This window comes from Rhipicephalus sanguineus, chromosome 11 (genome assembly GCF_013339695.2).
Source record: "Rhipicephalus sanguineus isolate Rsan-2018 chromosome 11, BIME_Rsan_1.4, whole genome shotgun sequence".
Taxonomy (NCBI): Eukaryota; Metazoa; Arthropoda; class Arachnida; order Ixodida; family Ixodidae; genus Rhipicephalus; species Rhipicephalus sanguineus.
Window position 1 is genome coordinate 116,425,738 of NC_051186.1, and position 18,779 is coordinate 116,444,516.

At 45.1% G+C, this 18,779-nt stretch overlaps 2 long non-coding RNA genes across 3 annotated transcripts in view; both read left to right on the top strand.

Moving 5' to 3' along the window:
- The window catches only part of LOC119374383 (uncharacterized), a 239,275-nt gene that overhangs the window by 100,452 nt on the left and 120,044 nt on the right, over window positions 1-18,779 (top strand). The window lies entirely within an intron of this gene.
- The window catches only part of LOC119374381 (uncharacterized), a 67,186-nt gene that overhangs the window by 14,309 nt on the left and 34,098 nt on the right, over window positions 1-18,779 (top strand). The window contains exon 1 of one of the 2 annotated variants that reach the window (XR_007417917.1): window positions 4,340-4,388. The exons of the other annotated variant lie outside the window; for it this stretch is intronic. This is a non-coding gene — a long non-coding RNA (uncharacterized LOC119374381). Of the gene's footprint in view, window positions 1-4,339; window positions 4,389-18,779 lie in introns of those variants that run through there. 2 annotated transcript variants of the gene reach the window in all.

Genomic DNA, 18,779 nt, shown 5'->3' on the forward strand with positions numbered 1-18,779 from the left:
GTTTATTCCTAGCAATCAACACGCACCGTGCTTCCACGAGCGTCCATGTTGTTTATTGTCTCTGCCCGTGAAGTGTATTTTGCATCAAAAAGAATTTGCTGATATTCTCCTCTGGAAAGTCTGCTAAGTAGCTCATTTGTTGCATTATCACACGTTCCTGCATAGCTGTTCCATGGAGGAGAGTCGCATTGCATACTGCCATTTAAGGTCGTCCAAATATTTACCCATTAGAACTCATGCACCTAAGCTAAGTTCATGCGATCGGCACCTTGATAAGTAACACCAGGTGTCATTTGTTCCGGAGTTCTGAACGCACCTTTTGAGACATAAGGTACACTTAGCTCATTAGGTAGCTCATTTCTCAAGTGAAATTACACAGAAATATCTATATATTTCGTGAAGATAAAAATTAAAAATGTTAGGCATGGTCAGTTAGACTATCTCGAAATGCTTTTAAAGTTCAATTTCGGAGACATTGTCTCCTTTGCCCTCATCCTCCCACTTTTTGAAACAAGGGAGCCAAAACGATCAAGGTTTCTTGAATAACTTGGGCCCGATTTAAACTTTTTGTAAAGAAATTATACTCTAACCGGCAAAGATGTGCACTGTGAAAGAACGCTAAGCGCAGACAGGAAACGAGCGACGTTTGGCAGGAGGATTTCTGTGGCAGGCGATAAAAAGCGAAAGCAGAAACACCTTGTTACCTGGAGCCCAGAAATGAATACTTTATATGAATTTTAAACTGCAAGCTTGTAGCCGGAAACCACGTGATAAGCTGAGAGTGGCAAAATGCACCCTCTAGTGGCAGTTGGAATTTAGGTCAATGATAAGATGTAGGTACCATGCTGGTTCAACTGTCCCTGTATTCAGCCTAAATCGAACAGTGGTGTTGCCTACTAAATACGACTATGATCGAGTTTTCCGGGATTAATAAATGTCTGAAATTTAAATCACTGCGTACGTGCGAATCTAGAGTGCCGTGAAGTCAAACTGGCTCTTCAATAACAATCTGCCGATGCGAAGTGCCAAAAAAGGGAAAACAACACCCAACGGCACCTAACACGTCGTAAGCGCAGTAAAAGAGCTTACAGCGCGAAAAATGGAGGACGTAGAAAACAGAAGGTAACGACTCGGGCGCTTGTCATCATCCTCGTCTGTTTAGCGCTGTGAGCTCTTCAAACAGGAACTATAACCAACTGGACCAGGTTTCCCTTCTTGCAGCCAAGCATTTTGAAATACACCACAGAAACAATTTCTCAGGGATAGGCCATCGTTGAATAGGCCTGCATTATCTTTGTCGGCTTCATATACGCACAGTCACTCTCTTCATTTTGACAACATTTCTGAGTGATGTGTCCATTCGCACAAGCGTTCATTGAGACGAATCTTTATGTTATGCAGGCTGCTCATTCTAGAGATCAACGAACACTCTTAAATTTAGCTTAAATATATCAACAGAAGGTTATAGGATGCTTCAGAACACCTTCTAGAAAGCCTCAAGTACAATGTATACCCTCGAACATTTTACATATTTTACACCAGTTAATCACACAACATTGTTTTGCACTGCTTCCGGTACGAGAGGCATTGGAAGCTTTGTGCACAGCTCACGTGGTTTTTCCATTGCCTCCGGTATCTGCCCACCATTGACCAAGCAATGACATGGGAGGACGTCATCATGTAACGTCATATTGACACCACAATGGCGTTACAATTTCTTGTGATCTCTGATGTCATAATGACGTCATAACGTGAGGTTCTCACATCACTCGTGTTGACTCCGAAGGTCACCTTTCGCGTTTGAAGACGCATCTAAGCGCTTTGGTTTAATACAATAGTTATTGTCGCATCCCTATAGACATACTAATGGGATTCATGAACATAGCAAAACATAAGAAACAAAGGGCGCAGATGGCTCCCATAGGAAATTTCTAACATTTGAAGTATTTTTCTCACAATTGCCGTCCACAATTTCAAAACAATATACGATAGCAGCGTTCATTTTTGTTATGGGCCGAATATCTGCGCACGTTACGGAAATGCATCTCTGTATGAGGACGATCGCTGGTCCTACAGTGCACAGAATCCGCTGTCAACTACATCGACGAAAGAAGGGTCCACTATGTATACTAGGAGATGTAGGGTAGTGAGAAACTTGACACCCAGAAAACGTTTTTTTCGTGCGACTTCATATTACAAGCACAATTCTCATTCTTATAAAGTAAGAATGTGGTGCTTATTTCTTAAGTTTCACCATCCTCTAACACTCATCGCGGCAAGCGCCAGTGGAAAGACGCGTAGTGATAATTATTGGTATGTTTATTACTGGCCCTGTAGCGCGCCCTGGGCTGAACAGTGCATCAATGAATTGGGTGGTTCACGAATACATCACTTCGGTGATGTATTTCTTTATGACTATTCGGCATTTTCTTGGGTAAATTACTTTAAGGACACTTGTTTCTTGACTACGTCCACTTGTTTTCGGTGACGTGTCTACAAGGGTAGGGACATTATGCAACTGAGTTCAAGCGAAGACGCCATGTCAAAACTATTGGCAAATGTGCCCTCGTGATGCATCGGATAATCCTGTGCGGATATTCTCTATGATCACATGTAATACCAGATGTATATAGCAAGCCGCGAGCAAAACTGTTTAAGCCACGTAGCCACTCACTCAACCCAGTGACAGATGCCGTACAACGCAAGTATGTATTGCAAACCAGGCATGTACTACAAGATATATGCACAATGTTTTGGTTTGATAATGCCGAGGTTACTTTTGCGAATTGTCTCGATAAGAAATTTCAATAGCACTTGTTGCGCATTGGTGTTAGTTCATTACATCAAGTGAATAAAGAAGAACGTCTCGTGGTATGGCTCATGTCAAACCAAGACCATCTTAACGATCGCATTGCAACGTTTGTGTGTTGATCGGCATTAGTGGGTAACGTGCATCACCATGCAGTAATTACCTTTTGGGCAGGACATCGCCTGTACATATATTTTTTGATATTTAGGCGTGATAATAATTGTTAGGGCTTACCGTTGTACAACCAAGATATGATTACGAGGGACACGGTAGTGGAGGGCTCCTGAAATTTCAACCACCTGTGGTTCTTGACATTGTACCTAAATGTAAATTTTCGTCTCCATCGAAAATGCGGCTGCCGCTGCCGAGATTCGATCCCGATGCCTTTGGGTTAACAGTCGAGCACCACAACCACTAGACCACCGCGGCGGGTTATTAAAGCGCTTCCTTGTCGCATTCGTTTTCCTAAGCACTTTGCTGATATTATCAACTACCTTACTGTTGAAAAGCGCACGTTTCTATTGCAAACTAAAATGCCGTTCTAGACTGTTCGATTTTCAACAGCCCCTTGCAGCTTCCCTATCACTACACGTGATTGTGAAACGGGATCTCTGCGCGTGACATTAAAATGAACTGATAACGGGGTGACGTGGCACGGATTAATTAATATGAAAGCGGCGTGACGGAGTGAGACGGAAAGACTCAATACACACGAACAAAATCTTCAATGGGTCAAGAAGAATTGATAAGGGGCTCATTTTCTTTATTATGAAGAACCTAATGAAAGCTACAGAAAATGAAGCGGAGGGAAATATACGCGCATTAGTTGTAGTCTTCAACTTTAACGTGGTAATTGTAATTACAAACTAAAGAAATAACAGTTTACCAAAAGATTACTTGCATCCGGTATTGACCGAAAGTACAACCTCCGGATAACACGTGCGAGGCTCTACCTATTGAGCTACAGCGACGGTCTTTCTCCCGTGTACATTAATGCGTATTCCTTCTAAAGTCAACATTTTAGCGCATGCCGCTCGTAGCCTTGATTTTGAGCGTGAAAAACTCTTTTTTTGCCAGCTCAGTCACATAGAACGTGATCTTTATACGAGCGGGCAGCTGTCCAACAGTCCCTCCCATACCACCTGGAGGCATCCAGTTTGCCGGAATGAGCACACAAACATGTGTCTTTAGTTTTGTCGTCTAAATCCGCCGGGCCCTTTTTATAATAGTGATACCGCATTACACCATAAGGAAGTGCTATGAAGTAAATGAACTATACGTGATTCTACTATAGGCTAAAACACTTGACACGCAAGTAAGTGTGATCAATTAGTGGTGGCTTCATTGCCTAAAATCAATATATAGAATGATCAACCTGTGGAAAGCGGCAAAAACGCTCTTGATGAGGACACATCACGAGGAAACAGATATTTTTCCCATCACTGTTCTCATTTATGGTGGCCATGATATAATTAAGATTTTTTTCAGCGACTAAATGCATAGTAATTATTGATCGTACTTTGCTTTCCAGGTAATGCAAAATCCACATCATAAAAGCGTACGTATTCACAGCTGCGCAGTGAGTTCTTCAAGCAGCTCGGAATATAACAAAAAAGTACTTGCGTCGCGGGGTACTTAGAATTTTAGTGGTAGTCCCTCGTCAGGCTTTTATACGGTATTTTGCACAAGTAGACGTTCATTACGAAAGATTGAATGGCTCCAGTTCCGATTAGCCGAACTCACGCGCTCTGGATTCGGCAAAACGCTGCCCTTGTCCGCCACGCCACCGCCTTCGTCCTTCGGTAAAAAAATTATGGTTTTCCTCGGCGTTTGACTAGCCATTTTTTTCGCAGGAAGTGCGACAGTACACCATTCGTTATCTTTCGAAGACACCTACAATATCCGAACGCCCGCGGCTTCTCAGTAGCGTTGTATTTATTTATTTGATTTGTACTCAGTAAATATATCGACTCGCGTATTATGGAACAGCACTATGTGATCATACGCACTTTCTTTAACAAATGAAAGCCAACAACAAAGAAAACATTTCTTGCCCTTAATACCCTTCGTGACACTCGAAAGGGATCCTCCTATCAAAAGTTATTTCAGTAAGAGAACTTCATTATTTGTCAGCGTTTCGTGATAACTATGGCAACTGAACAACACATTGACCGTTGCGCTAACAATTTACAAAAGAACACGCACCGGATCATTCCTGAAAAACACCTACTGATTACACACCGATGTTATTAGAAACGTACAATGGGGTCGTTGACCTTGCGGAAGGGCCTAAGAAGGGACCGAACAGGTATTAAGTTGCTTCATTCAGCATCAATGAAATACTCCGAGTAAGCAATTTATGTAAGGTGGGATTTAGACAAGAAAAAATCAGCACATGAATGAGCCCGATATGTGTCACTAAATATGGCGGGCGGTCCCCTCTAGGACAGCGAGAATAAATACTAAAGGATAAAACCTAGAGCACCAAACCCGACTATATCAAACTCGTGTAAATCGAATGCTTATTTATATAGAACAATTTTCGAACAGGGCAATTCTTTAACGTCAATGCATAGGAAAATTCACGGCTACATCTAACAAAAATAGCCGGAACAAATGAGATAACGATCATAGGGCAGAGTGAAACACCCCCAGAAGTGTGCCTTCTGTCACAAGAAGTTGTCTTTTGCCCACAGAAGGGGACATTCCGCATGCATTTGGAAGAGTGATCTATGTGATCAGGAGGAGGCCATACAGAGCGAGTAGAAACGTTTGCTTGCAATAGCGTACTTTGTCGCATTATTCCTCGTCGGTGCGGCCGTCGTGCGGGGTCAACGTTTCCTTCTCAACTACCTTTTTTTACGCAATCACTGTCGTAAAACAGAATCGCCTGGCCGCTATGCACATAGCTGGCGATAATAAATGCAGTCGAACGCAGATAAAAGTTCCGACGTCGCCGCTAAGGTAGAACATGCTAGGAATCACGCGCGGTATGATACTAAAAAACAACGCCAACACCAGTGCCAAGGCAGACTAGAGGCGTCTCGCGTCTGACGAGTACGGACAGTCACGTATTAAAATGTTGTGTCGCTGGTTATATCGACAGCGTATTTTCTCGCCTAATCCCCCCTCCATGCACAACTAAAATTGTGGCATAATAAAAACTTAACAAAAATTCCACGTATTGCCAAAACCGCTTTCCTTGCATTATCGCGAAGGTCATCCATGAGGGAAACTTGCGCACCATAAGTCGAACCGAAAATACGCTGAATTCTTTAAAATTTTACATCGAGTTGTACAATATATAGAACTAATTCCCGTTTTTTATGATGTAGTTTTTTTATGATCTGATGTAGTTTAGGTGGGTATGACGTTTTTTATGATCTGATGTAGTTTAGGTGGGTGTTTGTACTATTTACAAAAGTGCAATGCTGAAACATGATGCCGCAGATAGTGTGCGCATAGCCAGCAGTGCGTCTGTATGCTCCGAGGTTGCAAAAAAAAAGATACGACATATAAACACGTAACGACGTTCAAAATCTACAGCAGGCACTTATAGTTGTTGAACCATAAAATGACAAAAAATATTCCCCAATAGGTGGGAGAGACAATAAAGCGGTTTTTCTTTTTTCAAAAATAAGGACCAACATTTGGATGGTAAGTAGAAGTAATGTACATAATTTAAGAGCTGTCCAACTGATCATGAGTGCGTATTTTCACACCAATTTATGTTCGCAGCGTTGGTCAGGACTGCGATGCGAAAGTACAATGTATAATGTGGACGTGCTGTCTGAGAAGTCCACAGCAACCGCATGTTACCAAAGAGCACGAGTTGGTGGAAGATGCTCAACCTATAACATCAGTGGAATATACAACTCTAATTGCCCTTGTGCACCAGGTCATGGTAGGAATTTACCTTTTTTGGTCACTAATGTTGTCAAGGGCCCCCTCACCAGCTCTGACCATTTTGAGCTGACGAGCGCAATGCATGCATTGGGTGTTCAAGAACACGTCTGCCAAAATTCGCAACGCTACGCATCGCGGAAATAGGTCAAATTTCATGCCGAACGCCGCTTTCCCTTCGTCTCGCGGGCGTGCTCCCAAAGAAGGAGTGGATGACGTACTACTAGGAATGGCCTTACGTACTTGTAAGTGCTCTGACGTCCCTCTTCTACGTAGACATCTGTGCTCCGACGTCACCCACAGTAGCACGTGACAAGGCGATAATTATTTTACGCGAAATGTGCAGCTTATGTAATTTGTTACTTGAATAGATGAATGAAATTTGAGAGAAATAATAAGACACAGAAACGGAATATGGGCGTGTTTTTCTTCGTTTTTTTTGTTTTACTGCGAATCGCAGTGAAATGCGAGACTAATCTACAATCGTTTCGCATGCGTTCATGTTCTTGTGGTTTGTGCGTGGAGCGGACACCAGCCCTGACAACGCAACTCTGCAATTTTCTACCCCGTTCCTGTGCTCATTAGGTTCATTTATTCTCCTGGGTCTACCAAAATGTCCATATGACACTGGCTCTTGATACCTCTAGTCTCGTGCCCATACAAATTTCGCAGCTTTCATACCCATCCTTCAGAAACAGGCAGTGCACCGCAGAAAACACCGACACGGCGGTCACGGCCGCTATATAGAAGAAAGGTAGCGGCTTGTGCAATACCCTGTGCTCGGGCTGGCTCGGGCGTCTCATGCCCACGTCATAGAGAGGTTAAGAGAGGACACTCCCGTAGGGCCCTGCAGCCGATTTGGGTTCGCAGCGCACCGAACGGAAGTGGGGAATCCTAACAGCCGCCTCAGAGATGAGAAATTGCAAAAACAATAAAAATGCCGATCTGAGAGGCCATTATTTATAGGTAAAATTACACGGCCCCCGAGACCACTTCTGTTCGTGTGATTGTTTCGGAGGTCATATATATATATATATATATATATATAATATATATATATATATATATATATATATATTAATATATATCATGCATAAGTAGCTTCGTGTAAGCCACACGGCCAGAGCGGCGAGCACACAATGCAATTATTTATGCAGATATGACAATCGTTGGGAGAGACGAAACATTTTCTTTGAAGTCACATTCTCAGTAAGTACATCTTGGAAAGGTGCAAAGGGCACCTGTCATATCGCGAAATCCTGAACCACTTAGTACCACGCTCTCTCACTGTGCTGTCGTTGTTGTTGCACCACGCAGCGCAGCACTAGCTGCCGTACTACTTGACTCCGGACGACATGACCTGGAAAAAGAGAAAAAAGTTGATCATATTTTCTCTGGCCTTCGCACAAATTGCTTCGACGCACTTCTCAGCACCCTTTTGCGAAAAACAGTCCCAAGGAGTTGCCGCAGTGCAAACAAAGCAACCTTCGGTGCATGAACTATGAGGCAGTATTTAACGAGAATATTACGTCGTAGCCAAGGCCAACGAACACTGTTCTCATTTCTCAAGTTCTCTCTAATTCGGCTCTTAACATAGGCGTCAAGCACACTGCGAATACCACAAATAACGATTCTAAGCATAACTGCGCTCTTTCACACATTTGCACACCCATGCAGTGAATTAGAATTGCGTGTAGCGGCATTGTATGCATAAAGAAAACCTCACGACGCAAGCGGCGACTCATTTTTGGCGCCAAGAAACGATTTCTTCGCTAACGTGCTGCGCAGCATTTCAAGTTGCTATTTCTTAATGCAAAGCAATTCACGAGCATCATACGCGAAGCGTGAAGAACAAAGAACCTTTCGGCGCTAAAACACAAAGTGCGTCAAATGTCAAAGCTTTGGAGACAAATGCATTGCAAAGTAATGATGGGAAAAAAGAACCTAATGAAGGCGTTCTTACCAAGCAGTCGCCAAGCAGAGTGACTTCCCGGCAGACGATCCCAGCAGCCAATTTTATATGCGTCGCCGCGTCGTCTTGCCATGGTCTTGCCGGCAAACCTGACCATATATGGTCATGACAGCTACGAATCGATGATTCAAACTGTCCAATCGCACACGATAAAGACGGATTTAGAGCCACACTGCGAGCGAGCGGAAGCCACTGCCGCAGCCACATAGTCTGACAAAGACAAGTAGATGTATCGTGAGCCAGAAAAGGTACTGCAAGTATATAACACTAGTACGCGCGTTCTCTTGGAAACAGGGAGTGACGTGCTGCCGTCTAACGGCTGTCGAGCAGCTGCGTAGCTCCGCCGCTTATAGGCTCGTGTGTCCACTCTTGTCATTTTCTGTTACTCTATGCCCACGTGACCATGCATGCACAAGACATGTCTGTGCGTGTGCGTATGCGTCACGTGATTCTCCGGCTCCGACGCAGAAGAGGTCAGGAAAGGGATTCGGCTTGCGACGGCTACACGGGGCGAGCGGCATGGGTCTGAAGCTCGCATTCTCGCATCATGGTTTCGTGCCGCTACAAATTTTTTATCGACCAGGAAAAATTCTTCCGACGTAATGCTCTTCATTCGGTACGCAACAAATTCCAGCGTCGAACTAAATTTCGCTATGTGGCCTGGTGAGGAGCCTTTAACAGAATGCACGATTTTGTTTCACTTGATTATCTTACTTCCTGAAAGCAGCAGTCGGCGCAACATCTTTACATATAGCAGTGAATTTCAGGGCGCCAAGTGGTTATAGAGAAATACTGGGATGCAGTCAGCAATACCTGCTGCTGTGTCCGACTTCATGCCTTACATTTCGGATTCAAACATACATCCTAGATTTTGCCAGTAAAGATGGTTTGGTAACATTGGACATCTCACAGAGTGGTAACTGTTTACACTGAGATCTAACCATCGCGAAGTAATACTCACATGGCTAACTTATTTGAAACAGCACATGATGTCAGAACAGGTTAGCCAGCTCGGAAAAGTAGGCATTATCTTACTGTCAACACATCTTACAAATATGACAGAGTAACGATTACAGGTGTTACCAAACGCTCTCTGCCAGACCCAAAACGCTGCTGCTACTAAGTTCCTGGTTTTTGCTTAGGGCTTCAACAGTAAAACAATTGCGTAGCCGCTAGGGCGGCCAAGTAAATGAATAAAAAGTATTCTCGGTTTTGCTCAAGGAAGAAGCACTGAATGCGAAGCGAAACATGGAAATGTTACACAAGGTAACGCTAAACTAGGCTTGCCCCTTAGGATCCGATCTCGTGTAACTCTACAGCAGGCTAGCGTGAAGGAATATGGTTGCAACAGGGAGCGAAGCGGTTTTCGTGCTGTCGCATCCACACGACACGACCGCGCCCTTTTTATGAAAGTGTGCAATTGCTGCCCAAGCAAACAACTTTCCCTTCATTTTCCGGTGCTTCCCTATGCCGTTTTCGCACGGGTCGGAACAACCGGTATTGCAAGAAGCAAAGCCTCGAGATGAAGAGACATTTCCCAATTTTCCGCAGAGTAGAACGCGATAGAGTAATCGGGCCCCTTGCGCATCACCTTCTCAGTCTGCATCTTTCATTTTCGGTGCTGCCCTGCAGTTTTGGTAGGGGTCGGAACAACTGGTATTGCAAGAAGCAAAGCCTCGGAGATGAAGAGACATTTCCCAATTTTCTGCAGTAGAACGCGATAGAGTAATCGGGCCCCTTGCGCATCACCTTCTCAGTCTGCATCTTTCATTTTCCGGTGCTGCCCTATGCAGTTTTGGTAGGGGTCGGACAACTGGTATTGCATGAAGCAAAGCCTCGGAGATGAAGAGACATTTCCCAATTTTCTGCAGAGTAGAACGCGATAGAGTAATCGGGCCCCTTGCGCATCACCTTCTCAGTCTGCATCTTTCATTTTCCGGTGCTGCCCTATGCAGTTTTGGTAGGGGTCGGAACAACCTGGTATTGCAAGAAGCAAAGCCTCGGGATGAAGAGACATTTCCCAATTTTCTGCAGAGTAGAACGCGATAGAGTAATCGGGCCCCTTGCGCATCACCTTCTCAGTCTGCATCTTTCATTTTCCGGTGCTGCCCTATGCAGTTTTGGTAGGGGTCGGAACAACTGGTATTGCAAGAAGCAAAGCCTCGGAGATGAAGAGACATTTCCCAATTTTCTGCAGAGTAGAACGCGATAGAGTAATCGGGCCCCTTGCGCATCACCTTCTCAGTCTGCATCTTTCATTTTCCGGTGCTGCCCTATGCAGTTTTGGTAGGGGTCGGAACAACTGGTATTGCAAGAAGCAAAGCCTCGGAGATGAAGAGACATTTCCCAATTTTCTGCAGAGTAGAACGCGATAGAGTAATCGGGCCCCTTGCGCATCACCTTCTCAGTCTGCATCTTTCATTTTCCGGTGCTGCCCTATGCAGTTTTGGTAGGGGTCGGAACAACTGGTATTGCAAGAAGCAAAGCCTCGGAGATGAAGAGACATTTCCCAATTTTCTGCAGAGTAGAACGCGATAGAGTAATCGGGCCCCTTGCGCATCACCTTCTCAGTCTGCATCTTTCATTTTCCGGTGCTGCCTATGCAGTTTTGGTAGGGGTCGGAACAACTGGTATTGCAAGAAGCAAAGCCTCGGAGATGAAGAGACATTTCCCAATTTTCTGCAAGTAGAAACGCGATAGAGTAATCGGGCCCCTTGCGCATCACCTTCTCAGTCTGCATCTTTCATTTTCCGTGCTGCCCTATGCAGTTTTTGGTAGGGGTCGGAACAACTGGTATTGCAAGAAGCAAAGCCTCGGAGATGAAGAGACATTCCCAATTTTCTGCAGAGTAGAACGCGATAGAGTAATCGGGCCCCTTGCGCATCACCTTCTCATTCTGCATCTTTCATTTTCCGGTGCTGCCCTATGCAGTTTTGGTAGGGGTCGGAACAACTGGTATTGCAAGAAGCAAAGCCTCGGAGATGAAGAGACATTTCCCAATTTTCTGCAGAGTAGAACGCGATAGAGTAATCGGGCCCCTTGCGCATCATCTTCTCAGTCTGCATCTTTCATTTTCCGGTGCTGCCCTATGCAGTTTTGGTAGGGGTCGGAACAACTGGTATTGCAAGAAGCAAAGCCTCGGAGATGAGAGACATTTCCCAATTTCTGCAGAGTAGAACGCGATAGAGTAATCGGGCCCCTGCGCATCACCTCTCAGTCTGCATCTTTCATTTTCGGTGCTGCCCTATGCAGTTTTGGTAGGGGTCGGAACAACTGGTATTGCAAAAAGCAAAGCCTCGGAGATGAAGAGACCTTTCGAAATTTCTCCAGAAATAGAGCGATCGAGTAATTGGGCCCCTTGCGCATCACCTTCTCAATCTGCAACTTAATTTCCCGGTGCTGCCCTATGCCGTTTTGGTAAGGCTCGGAACAACCGGTAATGGAAGAAGCAAACCTCGGAGATGAAGAGACGTTTGCGACTTTCCCAAGAGTGGAACGCGATAGAGCGATCGGGCCCCTTGCGCACACCTTCTCAATCTGCATTTTTCATTTTCCGGTGCTGCTCTATGCCATTTTGGTAGGGCTCGGAACAACCGGTATTGGAAGAAGCAAAGCGTCGGAGATGAAGCAACCTTTCGGGACTTTCCAAGAGTGGAACGCGATAAACTAATTGGGCCCTTGCGCACACATTCACAATCTGAAGTTTCATTTTCCGGTGCTGCTATGTGCCGTTTTGGTAGGGGTCGGAACAACCGGCATTGCAAGAAGCAGAGCCCCGGAGATGAAGAGACCTTTCGCGACTTTCCCGCTAGACGAAGGGCGCATGCGCCGGGCCATCGGTAAAAAGGCGGATTGCTTACCTGTTTTCGGTGCTCGGTCGCAGCCTCAACTGTGTCGCAAGGAAACGCACATTTGTGCACGTAACATTGATGCGTAGCAGAATGCCTACTGCAAGTAAAGTTGTGGAGTACCCACTAAGCCATAATTATTCCTTTTGCGAATCAGCGAAAGGCCCACTACGCGTCCGTAAGGCAACATGCGAACGTATGCGGCTGCTCACTTTCTTCATACTTTTGCTGATTACGATGAACAATTATGTCTAAGCGCTTTGTCATGTGTAGGACCTAAAAACACCCACTCGTTGCGCACTTCACATGCATTGACGGCTGATGTGATTCTAAGCTTCTGCCACGCAATGTTACATTCTTTAAGAGACTCATCCCACTACATGACGTTCATATATTTTTTTGAAAAATTTCAAGCAACGGTATATTCTGTGGTAGCACTGAGCTGGTAGAACACGCTTGCCATACAGAAGGCCTGAGATTGATTATCACTCGAACCAAACATTTTTACTATTTATTTTATTTGCATCTTTCTTGTTTCATCTTCAAAGGTGCGCTTAGTGAACACAAACGACACAAACAAAAAAGTACAGGACATAAGGCAACGAGCGCAAACAACCAACTGGTCTATTGTCTGAAAAATGTAGCCCCAAGAAAGGGGTGCGGCAAACGAGCATGCGCAGATGCTCATAAGAAGGCAAAAGGGGCAGGGCGATAATGATCAGGTGGGGGGTACGGAAGAAAGGCAAAGGTGAAAAGGAGGGTAAGGAGGAAACGCGATCCGAAGAAGCAAGATCGAATCAAAATTAGCTTGTATTTTTCGCAAAATCTACCTCAGCCGCTGTGATGACGATAGAAGGGGCACTAACACAAGCTTCCTCGCCTTCTTCCATAATTTTCAATGTCTCTAAAATTTCTCGGACCGTTTTATCTTCGGAGCGGGCTACTACAGCTGTTCTTTCGAAGAAGGCTTTACATGAACATTTCTTGCAATGTGCCGCTAAGTTACTAGCGGCTGCTAGCTGCTGGCAAGCGTACCGATGCTCTCTTAGCCTTAGATTAAGGCATCGTCCCGTCTGTCCGACGTACGACCTACCACACATAACGGTATCTTTACACCCCCCTTTTCGTGCACTCTACGAACCTGTCTCTGTACTTAACATCGCAAATTGGCTTTTGGGGTCATTTGACCTGTATGACCTTTTTTGCACAGGCCTTTCAGCTTTTGCGAAGCTGAAAAGATTACGTTAATATCGTGTCGCGCAGCGATTTTCCTCATTCTATGTGAAAGACTGTGTACGTATGGCAAAACGACAGGCCTCTTGGTTTTATCTATAGGTACTTTAGCCATGCTAGGGTCGCGTTTTAGTTCTCCTATCTGCTTTTCACAAATTTGTGTAATCATTCCTTTCGGATAGCCACTGCTCTGAAGTCGCTTAATTTGGGTTGCCACGCTTTCTTCTACCCTGTGGTGGCATGATTTCGCAAGGGCTTGCTTCAGGCACGTGGTTGCGATTCCTCTTTTAATTATTTTTGAATGCCCCGAATCGAAAGGAAGAAGCCCTTTCTCACCCCGCACTTTGTACGACCAACAGGTATGTTGATCCCCCATTTCAATTTCCAAGTCAAGGAAATGAAATCTACCTTCCACTGGGAGTTCAAATGTGAATTCCAACCATTTGCGCTTTCAAATGACTTGACAACACTCTACGGAGTAAATGTGTCTTTCTTGGTTCTTTTGGTGCAAATTAAATGGTGGTCGACGTATCGGAAACACGCGATAATGCCAATTTCGCGCAGACTCTCCGACATCTCACGGTTACCCACTGCCAAAAACAAATCTGATAAAACCGGTGCAACGCAAGAACCGATTGGGACACCCTCTTTTTGGACATATAAAAGCCCTTCATGTGCTATCAGAGTTGAGTGCAGGTAATAGTTCAAAAGGTCGAGGAAACCCGCGACACTGCACACTGCACAAGTCCTGGAACTGGGAAATCCCGAACAGGTCAATGGCGTCCTCTACTGCCCTGACAGTCTCTTTCCTCGGAATATTGTAGAAAAGGTCTTTGACGTCTATTGAAATACAGTTCACCGGTGGGCTGTCTCGTATGTATTCAATCACTTTGAGGGCGTTGGGAACCCTAAAGGGGTCGTTGGCTGAGAGAAGAAAGGCAAACTTGAGGAAGGCCGCTAGGCAGCGTTGTCATGTACCTTTGTCTTCAACTATCGTCCTGAAAAGGATGCCCGGTTTGTGCGTTTTCACTGAGAAAAACGGCTTCAGGGTCATTTCCTTGTTTTCTTTAATTCTTTTCCCCAAAGTTTGCGCTCGTTGCCTTATGTCCTGTACTTTTCGCTTGTGTCATTTGTGTTCACTAAGCGCACCTTTGAAGATGAATCAACACCAACTAGCCCACCTTATAGCTCTTCTCAATATCTTTCTTGGTTGTTTTCTCACGTACAACGCTGTTTTTTCGCTAGCAACCAACGACGCTGACGCCGACACCAAAGCCGGAAATTCTTCGAAAGGAGCTCTTAACGCTATCGCATTAAAATATGCCTTGAGTGCTCCGATATACTATCGCAATAAAAAAATCTAACGAAGCTTGCACAAAGCCCCCAAGGATGGGTGACAGCAGAGCTGGTGGATTTGTTGGCGGACAAATCGGCGTACGTGTTCTGGGAGCGAAACAGAAGAGGAAGAGAACGAACATGAAGAACCTATTTGATCAAGTGTCAAAATTTCCTATCAAATTTATAATTTTTCTATTCTGTAACCTCCCCTCTAAAGAATTATAACATTATAAAACCACTCAAGTCTTGGCCAATCCCCCACAGTGGGTGTGAGCCAAAGTTGCAGGTGAACAAGAACAAGAACGTAGCGAAGCGAACGCGTGCCGGTTCGTGAAGAGGATTTTTCTACGCCACACGGCAACGTATACTCGTTCTAGTGTACTATACGTGGCTATGCTTTCTCTTTTTTTATTTTTTTGTGCATGTTTGTTTCCACGTCTTTCTCCCTATGTTTCTTTCTCTGCATTTATGTCCATTTTTCTATTTTTTTGCAGGTTTTGGGTGTAGCGCCGCGTAACTGGTAAGAAAGAAGATGACAGGAAAGAGGCGCACTCACAACTGAGCTTTATTTAGCCGTTTTAGGTAGGCCGTTTTATGTTGTTTTATGTGGTTTTACTATGCGGCAGTGTTATCGGTAACACGTAGTGCTTTACATGGCTTTATATTTGCAATCGACGCGAAATAAAGCTCAGTTGCGAGTGCGCCTGTTTCCTGTCATCTTCTAGACCCAAAGCGCTAGACCCAAAACCTGCAATGAAATACCAAGTAGCCTGCATTAACACCTTTGTTCTCTTTCTTCCTTTTCTTCCCTTTTTTCTTCTCTTTCTCTTTCTATATCTTTTTTCGCCATATCTCGTTCTGTACTAGGTCGCTCAACTCGTGCCTTTTTATCTGTTACTTGCACTTGTTATTTCTTTATCTCTCTGTACTCCTTTTGTCACCCATCAAGTTACTGAATTCCGCACCCGACAAATGGGCGCACGCCTTCTGGTACCGAGGCAGACGATGAAGAAGTGGACAAAGATGCGGCGTGCCGTTTCATGGTGATGATAATTGTATCTCTATGGCACACGACCAACCTCGACCTTAACAGCTCTCCTGTAATGTTTGCGAGCCGCTTGGATTTTAATTTTGTAGCTGTCGCGCAGGTGAGATTGTTCTTGCACCCTCCGGCACGGCGTGTGCAAGGGTGGTTTCCACACAAATAGAAAAAAATACAGCGCGCGTGGCAACACATCTCCCTTAAAATATGTATGCCCAAATGGCCACCACACAGTAATGCAACGTTAATTCTACAAATGTGGTGGAAAAATTTGTGACGAAATTTTTAATGGACACTATATTTCTCTAAGGCGATGCGCACAGTACCATGCTCGAAGCTGTCGTTTCCGCTCAGGAATTCATAGTCAGCTGTAATTACGCAGCGTCGAATAGAGAGCCGTTGAACATTTCACAACATAAAGCTACCCGTCTCGATGCCGCTAAAGCAGTTCATAACGCATATTTATTTGCCTTCAATGTGTAACAAAGTTTAAGACGAAAACTTTTTCATGTGGTATGCAATTGTGTCGTGTTTTCTTTGCATAGACCGTAAGTAAGCTGCATAATTATTAAAGTACAATAAATTGTGCTGTACAATTTAATGAGCGTTAAAGTTTGGCGTACGTTTAAAGACGTGATCTTTATTGAACCACGTGCTCTTCAGCGTATTTAACTTTAGCTTCCCCAGTTGATGGTATCATATGGCTGAGACCCCTAGCCAGGAATATTGTCTTTGAAAGACCAATTTCCAGTGTTCCCCTGGATTCCGTAGCACAGCCTTGCCAAACACTGCTGCTTTAAAAGAGAGGCAGGGCTGCCTGCCAACATACGAGGGCACCCAATTAACCAGAATACGGCTGCGCTGGGCGGAGCGAGCGTAGTAGGCAATTCTGCCACTAGGAGAATGTCGCGCTGCTCCTTTCGAGCAAATTTAACCTGGTAGCTTCTCCCAAGAGGCTTTCTGTGGGTACAGAGACGGAGAAATGACTGTTATTTCGGTTGCCGGCCGATTGGGGGGGGGGGGTTCAGCGCAACCTAGCCCTAGAAGACGGCCAGTAGACATTTGGCTCTGGCGGCATCCTCGGCCTGCTGGACGGCCGTAAGTTGTCAGCAGGGGCCGTGCTGAGCAGCATGGACTCCCACTTCCTCCAGTGTGAGTTTTTGGCGCAATCGGAGTGCCGTGGGCACGCTCAAAGAATATGATGTAGGTCTATCCTTTCTCGACAAAATTTACCTTGGATGAATATTGTTCTGAATTAAAACGATTATACTTCACCGGATGGATACATATTGGTTTGGAGAAGGCGCCACGCCACCAGCTGCTGCTTATTAAAGGAGTACTGACACGATTTTGAGGCATCGCAAAAGGGACATTACGCGTTTCCTTGGTATGCAGTGTCAACGCTGTACACACACTGGAGTCGGAGAACACGTATAAAATATTTTAATTGGTTTTAAAGTTTTCGTCGCTGAGCATCTGCGAGCCAGTCCACTGCAACGGACATTATGCCGTCGAGTCAAGACAGTTCCCCCGAGTTTGCGAGTTCTGCGCCCTGCATGCAGCCTAAATCGTAGAAATCACTGTCGGGGTCACTGTACGACAATTCAGTTATCGTTGTTTATGTGCATCATGAGCAGATGACGGATTTGCAGCTAGTACGTCGCGAGTTTCTGTATCCATGTGACGTCACACTGCTATGAAACGTCACTGAGAAGCCACACCCTCTATATCGAAACCGAAAGTGTCTTTTTAAGTAGTGGTAATTAAAATATATACGATGCATTCCCAGGCACCGCAGTACTGGTTTAGGTTTCCCGAAACCAGTATATTTATTAGAGCAACAATACAAAAAGTTTTAAAATTCGTGTGAGTACTCCTTTAAGTGAGTGATGTGCGGAGGGAAAGCGGGCTCTCCCCAGTCTGTTGTGTTTAATAATCTCGCTGTAGCTACCCATGCGGCCTCCTCCCATTCTCAGTCGCGGAGCCCCGATGGCTCGGCTTGTGAGTTCTCGAGACGCGGTGTTCGCTGCCTCAGTAAAACTTTTATTGGCCTAGTCGGTACATAGCATTTAGGAACAGAACTTCAGCGCTGCCTCGTTGCCAGGGAAGAAGGAGTGCGCAGGTGCCCGGATGATATGGACAACCCGCTGACAACGAAAGTTTAGCCAGGATTCGTAGCGCTTCCGTCGAGATGCGCCCCTTTGCGTAATTGAGAGTCGCGGTTTGCGAATCCCTAACTGTTATAGTGGGCAGTGTGGAAGCCATTGCGAGAGTAATAGCCGATTCCTCAACGACCTCGGCTCTGTTAGATTTAATGCATTCACTGACCTTAGGATCACCCTTCGAGTTGACTGCATCCATAGACGTATTCTGATTAGTTGTGTACTCAGCCGCATCGACGCACACCACGTCCTTAAAGCGTTCAAATCTCCTGTGTATAGCCCTGGTCCTTTCTTCCCGCCGTTCCTTGTGGTGTTTGGGATTCATTTTTATGTAGCGGTGGTATATTACGCTGCTTCCTAATGCCGTAGGGAATTTCCACATTTGTGCCGTATTGTGATGTGTAGGTATTCGGAGCTTTGTACATATGCTTCTGCCAGTAAGACGTTGCGTGAGTCTTTCGTACCGCGCTAT